The sequence below is a fragment of the Humulus lupulus genome, chromosome 2 (assembly GCF_963169125.1).
Source record: "Humulus lupulus chromosome 2, drHumLupu1.1, whole genome shotgun sequence".
In the NCBI taxonomy this organism is placed as follows: Eukaryota; Viridiplantae; Streptophyta; class Magnoliopsida; order Rosales; family Cannabaceae; genus Humulus; species Humulus lupulus.
In genome coordinates this window covers 276,144,992-276,154,981 of record NC_084794.1, presented here as the reverse complement: position 1 = coordinate 276,154,981, position 9,990 = coordinate 276,144,992, and positions in this window count along the sequence as shown.

Sequence of the window (9,990 nt, the reverse complement as noted above, 5' to 3'; positions counted from 1 at the left end):
TCCTAGCGACCCAGCTGCGGAGGTACCGGCCAGAGTAGGGAATAATCGAGCCCCCATGGGGACTCGAACCCAAAATCCTGGTAACGCGCAGAACGTTCCTGAACCAGTTCAAGCAAACTCGGGGCCTTCAAGGCCCCGTAATCGATGGCAGCCACCATCACTCATAAGGCACCCTCCATCGCCAATAAGGTATCCCTCGCCAACTCGGAGAAACACACAACCGACTCAGGGTGATAGAGAAAGGCAAGCTGGGCAAAGGCGTGGAAATGGGGAGACAGCTAGGGAACATAGAGGTACCCAACCCACGAGAAGCCAAATGTCTCGGTCTCACACTATTGAGACGAGGCAACCGGCAAGGGACCCATCTCGAAACAACCGCGCAACGAGCCATGTCAGTGAAGGCTCGGGAAACACTAGATCGATCAGTATGTATGACCAGGGACGTAGAAATTGTTGGTTTTTATTGATCAAATCAGAGATTATGCGCAGCGGAACAACAATCAAATTGTCAGATTAATCCCATAAGATTTCTAGATCTACTTCTTCACACTCATATATATATTGAATCAAGGACAAGAATAGAAACATTACCTCAGGTCCTTCCTTGCTGCTATCTTTTCGTATGGCTGAATCCTTGAGATCTCACACCAAGATCTTCCAAAATGTTCTCAGTCACCTAAAGAACGAGTGTGGGCTCGCTATACAAATAATAGGCAATAACTATTTATCAGATATTCTCAACGCATGAGATCTGATAAATTTTAGACCTAGGTTTTGTGAAGAACAATGACCTTTGTTTTTATCACTGTTCTCTTTTCTCTGAGAGAATCCTAGATATTTTTCTATCCCTGAAAACTTACTAACTGTGAAAACTGATATCCCATATTTAATAATATCCAATATATTAAAATATTTGTTATTTTAAACAAATTCAAAATAACTGATCAGTAATCAGATTTTTGTTTAAATAATAATATTTTAATCATATTAAAATATCTCATTATTTATTTAATATTTAAATTACTAAAATTGTGGAATCAAGAGACTCAGTCCTTCTCTTATGCGTGTAGCACAGTTCTTGTGCACTGTGCCACACGTGTACCACATGCATGTGCAGGCATGTGATTTTTCCCAATTTTATTATTATTTAAATACCAAAAAATCCCAAAAAATAAATTAATTTAAAATTAATTATATTTTTGTTAAATCAAATGATTAATTAATTCTTAATTAATTAATTACACATAATTAATCAATAATTATGTTTGATACATAGAAAAATATTTTACTTATCACATAAGTCCTTTTTGCCCATTTTTGTATTTGCCTTTGACAGTGATTATTTGAGCCATTTTGGGGACCATGGACCTATAACATTAAGCTCCAATAAATTGAAACTAAATAATTAAACTCTTTAACTATAATAGTTAATTTATTAATTCTGATATTACTCCACTATAAATTCAGAATTGCACTCTTTATGTTATAGATATACTTTTACAGAAATCTTTTTCTTAAGTCGTCCATAGATATAACCATCTTGCAATAGTTCAACCCTCTAATTAATTAGTTCATAAATTAGAATGGAAGAATTACCATTTAACCTTTCTAATTTACTTCTTATTCCTTAAGTACCATTAATTCACTAGTGAATAATTAATCTATAATCTAATTATAGATTTGAGCTCAAAATCACTCAGTTCCAGAATTAACCCTTAAGGGAACTAATATACGATCCGTTAGGAAAGATTAGATTCCGTATTGTTGATACATGTTCCCAGCCATCCATGATATTAAATCTCCAAAACAAAAGTCATTAGCCTCATGCTTTGAAGAGACCTTAACGAGTGAATCAAAAGATTTAATAAACATGAACAGGAGTTCATGAACACTCAGGATTTAGGTTGATCTATAAATGATCATCTGTTATGATATGAATTACAAGTCTTTATTGTAAAATGGTTTTTGGATAAAGAGTTTAATTCATATCGGTCCATGTCATATATAATCATATTATATAAAGCACCTTTACCGAGATGTCTTTCCACATCAATAATCCGAATCTAGATTATTTGTATCATTATGATACTCAGTAAACCGTACTTACAACTCCAATTAAAGAATACCATAACTTTAATTTGTTGTTGTTGACTATTTTTATTCATTCATGTGATCTTAATTCTCTCGTACTAATACAAGATCACACCCTCAATAATGAATATGGAATTTTTATGATATTTACAAAATTATTCAAACAATAATTTAATAATATAAATATGACAATAATAATAAACCATTGTATTTATTCATAGAAAAAACAAATGTCTTTACATGCTTTTAGGACACACTCCTAACAGAAATACAGGGGATCGAAGGGATCACACAGATTTACGAGAACACCTTAACCATAATCAGGGGAATGATAATGTGGCGACCCTAAGGTAGGGTACGTCTGCCACATACTCGTAATTCCAGGGTTTACGAGTATGTTAGGCACTTGACCAAATGAATTAAATAAAATGATACTAAGAAATACATAAAAATTTAAAACTTTTATATAAACTTATTAATAGAAATTATTACACGTATGAATATTTTAAATTTAATGTAGCAATATGAAAAACCCTAAACCACTATTGCATTGCTACTAAGTCTGTGCTCCACAAGTTGCTCAACATCTAAAGCCACACCTGAAAAAAAATGTTGGAAAATAACATAATGAGCTAACGCTCCGTAAGTAAATCTCATGCATACACATACACATGAATGTCGTGAGTTTTAAGTGCACATATACTAATATGCTAACTTATATACTTATGCATTTCATTTATTGCTCATGCACTTTCAAACTTTACTTTAATGCTCTTTCTTTTACTTTCACATTTTTATGGGCCTGATTTTACTTGTGCACGCTGTTTGATTCGGCCAATGCCTGCAGGGCTTGTTACACATATCATATAGAATCTCATGGGTTCTCCTCCGGCTAGCCATCATCGCAGCTAGGTTCATCATAACAATCATTTCATCGTTGCCATAGCTGCCATACTTATTACACATATGATGGAGAAAGACGGGAACGTGGCAAACATATCTGAATGGTCAACTCTGACATAGCCCACACTAGTGGGCAGCCACTATAAGCGTTAAAGACCTCCGTCTTCTTTACTGAACTTACTTAATTGCTTCCTCGAAATAGTGGCACCCTTTTTAAACATCTTATTATTACTTTGCTTAAGCCTTGTTGTCATTAAAATGTTCAACTTCACATAAGACTTTTCAAGGCATTTCACAATTTTTCTCATATTCATATGCATGGTCTTATATCACATAATAATGTATCACATAACTGTACATGCCATGCATACGTGCCAATGTTGAAATGCCAATGATCATGTTCGTGCTTCATGTTTGATGGTATTCAATCAAGACATTGTATCACATCTCACATAACTCAAAACATCTTTAGTCATAATACATGAAGCTTTGGGTTGGGGGCGTTGTTATACCTTAACGTAGAGCTATGGCTCAGGTCTAAGGTTTCCAGCCTAAAAACTTAAATGATTCATATATCATAACATATAACAAAATCATGAACATAAAAGTAATCAACATAAAAATACATACTTGCACATAATTCATATCAATCTTAACCAAGTAAGACATCTTTCACATATCACGAAATTCATCAATTACATATCACACAACACCATTATGATATTCATATAACCATTCTTCACATACTTATCATATGCATCATCATCATCCCATACTTAACTCATTAGATATACACAATCAATGCAGCCATGCATCTTACACTTAAGCACAAAATGTGAGATTTACTTACCTTAGGTCCTTAGTTTATTTTAAAACTGCTCACCAAGAGTCAATCAATCAAATCCATACAAATCCTATTCAAGGCACATCATTTATTAAATTCTATTAAAATCGTAAATATACACTATTGATAGTGTATATTAACAATATCAGAACTATATAAATGATAATAATAATTATTATTAATGTAATGCAAATAACTCTTCATATAAAACAATGCTTTAAATCTTGCTCATAAGATAATGTACTCTTATGATAATAATAATAATAATAAAAATCACAACAACAATAATATTTATCGTCTATAATTAAACTTATTTCAATATTAATAACAAAATACTTCAATAACAATACGTATATGAATGTATATATTCAAATAGTCATTTTATAAAAGAAATCATATTTTTAACATAAAATTGTAATAATCAATATAATGATAATAATATAAATATAAATATTTATATTTATATTATTATCAATTATTCATAATATCAATTCTAGTGATATAATAAATATACTTTCTCCAAAATTCACTGGTCTTACAAATATCAATAACTGTAAGAAACTAATATTTGATATTATTTCAATATTCAAATATTAACAAAAATATTAATATATTATAATAATTGTTAAATAATAGGTTTACTATAAATCACACTTTTCATATATATATTTATATGAAACTATATTCTTGATATACTTAATAAAATAATAACAATAATAATTAAAATTAATTAATCATAATAATTTCTATATTAGTAGAAAATCAATTAAATATGTATTTTTATAATTTATTTAATATCTAATATTTTCTAGAAAATTGGACAGTACAACGGCTATAAAATGGACAATCTCAAAATCAAAACTTGTATCAGAAATACATATAATCCCAGACAGCCAGTATAATTACAGAAAAATATTCAATATATCAAGAATATATAATTATATACTATAAATACACATAATAACAATTACTCTAATCAATCACAATTAAATCACAATATATAGGTCAAAGAAATTATACCAAAATAATTGGGTTTCACAACAAGTCAAACGATGATTTTCTGAAACTCAAAACGAACTCCGGAACCTCGAACACTAAGTTTTGACCGTCAGTCCACGGTGGCTCGTGGTGGGCCCACCACCCAACTATGGTAGATGTAGGAAAATTTTATTGGGTTTTGAAGCCCACAACACGGATAACACGATGGTGGTGACGGATTGGCAAACGGATGCCCAGGGTGGGCGAATCTCAACTTTGAAGTCGCGGGGTACTTAAATCGACCGATTGAGGTGTTTAATCGGTGAGTGAGCTCTAGATTCCCACGAGGTCGATAGTTTGGAGGCCTTTGAATCCAACAGTTCGGCGCGTGGCTATATGTGGCGGCCGAAAAGTGGTCGTTCGTCGTCGGCAACAGTAACACGCGAAAAGGAAAAAGAGAGAGAAAGAAAGAGGAATAGAATGAGAGAGAAAGAGAAGAAAAACAAATTATGAGGTGAGAGAGAGAGAGGCTACGGGTAAAAGACTGAAGCCCCTTTTTTGAAATTACACTTGGACCCAAAATATTAAAATTCTTTTCAAATAAGCCCTTTAACAAAACTTTCTTAATTTTTTAAAAATCCTCAATTAAAATTATATGACATTTGGGTCTAATACTTGACTACTCAAGTTTCTCTCTCTTTAATCTCGTTAATAACATAAAATCTTATTTTAAACACTATTTTTCCATTACTATTTCTTAAATTTGTAAACTTGTACATTATATGTATTGAAACTCTAATTTATAATTAAAAAAATAAATTATGAAAATGTTGGATATTACAGATAATCCGTCAAATCCTGATATGAGGGATCATCTCAATGGATGCAAGAACCTCGTATTGAGGCACGAGACTTGGGTTGTAATCAACGATAACCAGTTCCCGCTGCTTCAAGTCAGACCCCCCGTGGATCCAGTCCAAGAAAGGATTGAACAATTGGAAAGAGCATTCAGGCTCTTACAAAATGAACGAGGTCGGGAATGGGACGAAGAGTTCGACGAAGAACTTGAACCCTTTGCCCCTTATATTTCCAGCACCTCGTTTCCTCAGGGATTCCGAATTCCTCATGTCCCTCCATTTGATGGAAATTCGAATTCGTACAGTCATTTAAGTACGTTCAACACAATTATGCGAGCTAGTAATGTGGGTTACGAGCTCAGATGTATGTTGTTCCCAGCCTCGCTCACGGGACCAGCGAAGAACTGGTTTGTGAAGTATAAGAGACATTTGATTGCTTCTTGGGATCAATTATGAAGAGATTTCAAGAAGCAATTCAAAGCCATGATCGGCATTAGGCTCGAGGCATCTGCCTTGACCAATGTCCGGCAACAGCCGAATGAGTCACTAAAAAGTTATCTCACGAGGTTTAATTTGGAAGTTGACCGAGCTCGTGACGTCGACGACAGTGGCCATCTAATGGTTGTCCGAGTCGGTGTAATTCCTGAAATTCCTCTTTGGGAAGATATGCAAAGGAAGCCCGTAGGGTCCCTAACCGAGTTCAATCGACTAGCTCAGAGGTTTGTTAATGTAGAAAAGGCAAGGTCAGCGCTAAATATGACCTCCTAGCCCATAACTACAACAACAAACATAAACTTTGCCTCGACCTCGACAGATCCTACGACCTCAAAACCTCCTGGGGACAACCTTTCTAAACGGAAGAAAAATGAAGGGAATAACCCCGAGGCGGAAGGGGGAAAGAAGAAGAAAGGGGAAAGATATTTCTCCGTGTACAAAGTGTATACCGAGCTCAATGAGTCTCGAGAGAATATATACCTGGCTAATGAAAACCAGGTCTCTTTCAAACGACCGGACCCCATGAGGAACCAAAAAGTGAAAAGAGACTCCAGCAAGTACTGCAGATTCCATAGAGATATCGGACATACAACCGATTAGTTCCGGCAATTAAAAGATGAGATTGAAGGCTTGATCTCAAGGGGATATTTCAGATAGTATGTTAGAAATAAAAACCCCAATCAGGCTTCCACCAACCAAAGGGCAGCAGCAGCATTGCCTGCCCAGAATAACAACTCCTGAGCAAGGGAGGACGAACGACCCGTTCCGATTGATGGAGAAGATGTCATAACCATCTCAGGGGGGGCACATATTGCAAGATTGGGAAGAAACGCCCAGAAAAGATATGTGAATTAGCTGGAAACTGGTAATAGGTCTCCCTACGAACCCGAACCCAGAGCTCCAAAACAACAAAGGGTTGAATCTCAACCCATAACTTTTACTGAGGATGATTCATCTCATGTACAATTCCCTCACAACGACCCGTTGGTCATAACCTTTAGCTCGCGAATAAGAGGGTACACCAAGTCCTGATAGATGACGGGAGCTCAGTAAATATCCTTTATAAGGTCACCTTAGAAAAGATGGAACTCGCGCTTCGTGACCTAAAGGCCTGTGCAACGACATTGTATGGTTTTTCAGGATAAGGGATTGCTTGTGTGAGATCCATCGAACTCCTTGTGACCTTGGGGGATTTCCCAGTCTCAACAACCAAGATGATGGAGTTCGTAGTGGTGAATCTTCCATCGGCCTACAACGTACTGCTCGGGAGACTCGCCCTAGTAGGGCTGGGGGTAGTATCGTCTATTAGGCACCTTGCCATTAAGTTCCCGACTTCTAGCGGCATCGAGACGCTGAAAGGGGACCAGCTCGCAGGGAGGGAATGCTATAGCATTTCCGTTAGAGGAAAGAAACAGACAAGTGCACAAACACTTGTCGTAATTCAAAATAAGGATGGGACAGTCTTCGAGAAAGACGAAGAAATTGATCCAAGAATAGAAGAAAGGGCTGATCTCGAGCCGTTAGAGGAGCTTGAAGAGGTCAAGCTCAAAGAGGTTGACCCCCCAAAAACTGTGAAGGTGGGGAAAAACCTTTCGGAAGAAACGAAATAACAATTAATTTGCTTTTTGAAAAAGAACCAGGATGTTTTTGCGTGGTCGCATTCGAACATGGTAGGGATAAGTCCGAATGTGATGAGCCACGCTCTTAATATTGACAAGAGCTTCCCCCCAAAGCAGCAAAAATGAAGACTCTTGGACGACGAAAGGAAGAAAGCCCTGAAGGAAGAGGTCGACAGGTTGAAGGAAAATTGATTCATACGAGATGCCTTCTACCCTGATTGGGTTGCTAACCCGGTGCTTGTTCCAAAACCTAACGGAACATGGCAGACTTGTATCGATTACTCTGACCTCAATAAAGCGTGTCCAAAGGACTGTTTTCCCCTACCTCGAATCGACCAGCTCGTAGATGGCACAGCTGGGCATGGACTTATGTCGTTCATGGACGCTTATTCTAGATATAACTAGATTGTCATGCATGCCCCAAACCCAGAGCATACGAGTTTTGTAACAGACAAAGGACTGTATTGTTACAATGTCGTGCTGTTTGGGCTCAAGAAAGCTGGAGCCACATACCAACGGCTCGTAAACATGATGTTCTCCAAACAGATAGGTAATAACATGGAAGTTTATGTTGATGGTATGTTAGTTAAATCTAAACATAACAATAACCATGTGGTCGACCTTGAAGAATGCTTTGTCATGCTACGAAAGTGAAACATGAAGCCCAACCCCCATAAATGCTCTTTTGGAGTACCGTCGGGGAAGTTCCTAGGTTTCATTGTGAATGCTCGGGGAATAGAGGCTAATCCTGACAAGATCCAAGCGTTAATTGACATGCCCTCACCTCGAAAGCATAAGGATGTCCAGAGTTTGACTGGATGGATGGCGGCATTAAATAGGTTTATCTCGAAATCTACAGACTGTTGTCTTCCATTTTTCAACCTTTTGAGATGGGGCAAAAAAATCGAATGGACAGAGGAATGCGAGCTAGCATTTTAGGAGCTCAAAAAGCACCTCGCAGAACCTCCTATCTTGTTGAAACCTATCACAGGAGAAATTTTGTACCTATATCTCGCTACAACCAAGCACGCCATTAGCGTTGTGCTCATCCGAGAAGAACAGAAGGTACAAAAGCCAGTATACTATGTCAGCAAAAGGTTATAGGGGGCAGAATCGAGATACCCCTTAATGGAGAAGTTGGCTCTCAACCTAATCCACTCATCTCAAAAGCTCCAACCTTACTTTCAAGCACACCCCATCCATGTGCTGACTGACCAACCACTACGACAAGTCTTATCAAAGCCAGAAGCCTCGGGCCGATTATTAAAATGGGCTGTTGAGCTTGGACAATTCGAGGTTACTTATCATCCGAGGACAACCATCAGAGGACAGGCCCTGGCAGACTTCATAGTAGAATGCACTGGAATGACTGTCGACGAAGTTATAACCCCAGCCCGCGAGCTGTGGAAACTTTATGTCAATGGGTCTTCCAACAAAAATGGATCGGGGGTAGGAATCATATTGATCACTCCAACTGGAAGCCGATTTCACTCCGCCTTGAGATTCGACTTCGAAGCATCTAATAACGAGGCTCAATACGAAGCTCTGCTGGCAGGACTTCGAATAGCCAATGAACTCAAGGCTAAGGCGATACATTGCTACAGTGACTCGTAGTTGGTGGTCAACCAAATTTTAGGGGAATACCAGGCTCGTGGGAAAAAAATGGCTGCATATTTAGAAAAAGCAAAAGCATCTCTCGAACACTTTGATTTCTACACAATAGAGCAGGTTCCCCGAGAGCAAAACTTGAATGCAGACGCCCTAGCCAGGCTCGCCACATCCACCGAGGTCGATGAGCTAAATGTTGTACCAATCGAGCATCTGTCAGCGCCCAGTATATGTGAACCTGAACAGGGAGACGTTTACATGATTAACTCCGAGCCAACCTGGATGACCCCAATAGTTGAGTACCTTGAAACTGGCATTCTCCCAGCAGACGGAATAAGGCTCGAAAATTAATGTATCAGATCCCCAGATACACTATTGTGGAAGGAAGGCTATATCGGAGAGGATACTCTATGCCACTGCTCTGATGTGTGACTCCACTCGAGGCCAAGAAGATCCTATAAGACATACATGAAGGATTCTATGGGGACCACACTGGGGGGCATAGCTTATCAAAGAAAATTATACACCAAGCATACTTCTGGCCCACTATCAAAGCAGACTCATTTGATTACGTCAAGAGATGCGATAAGTGTCA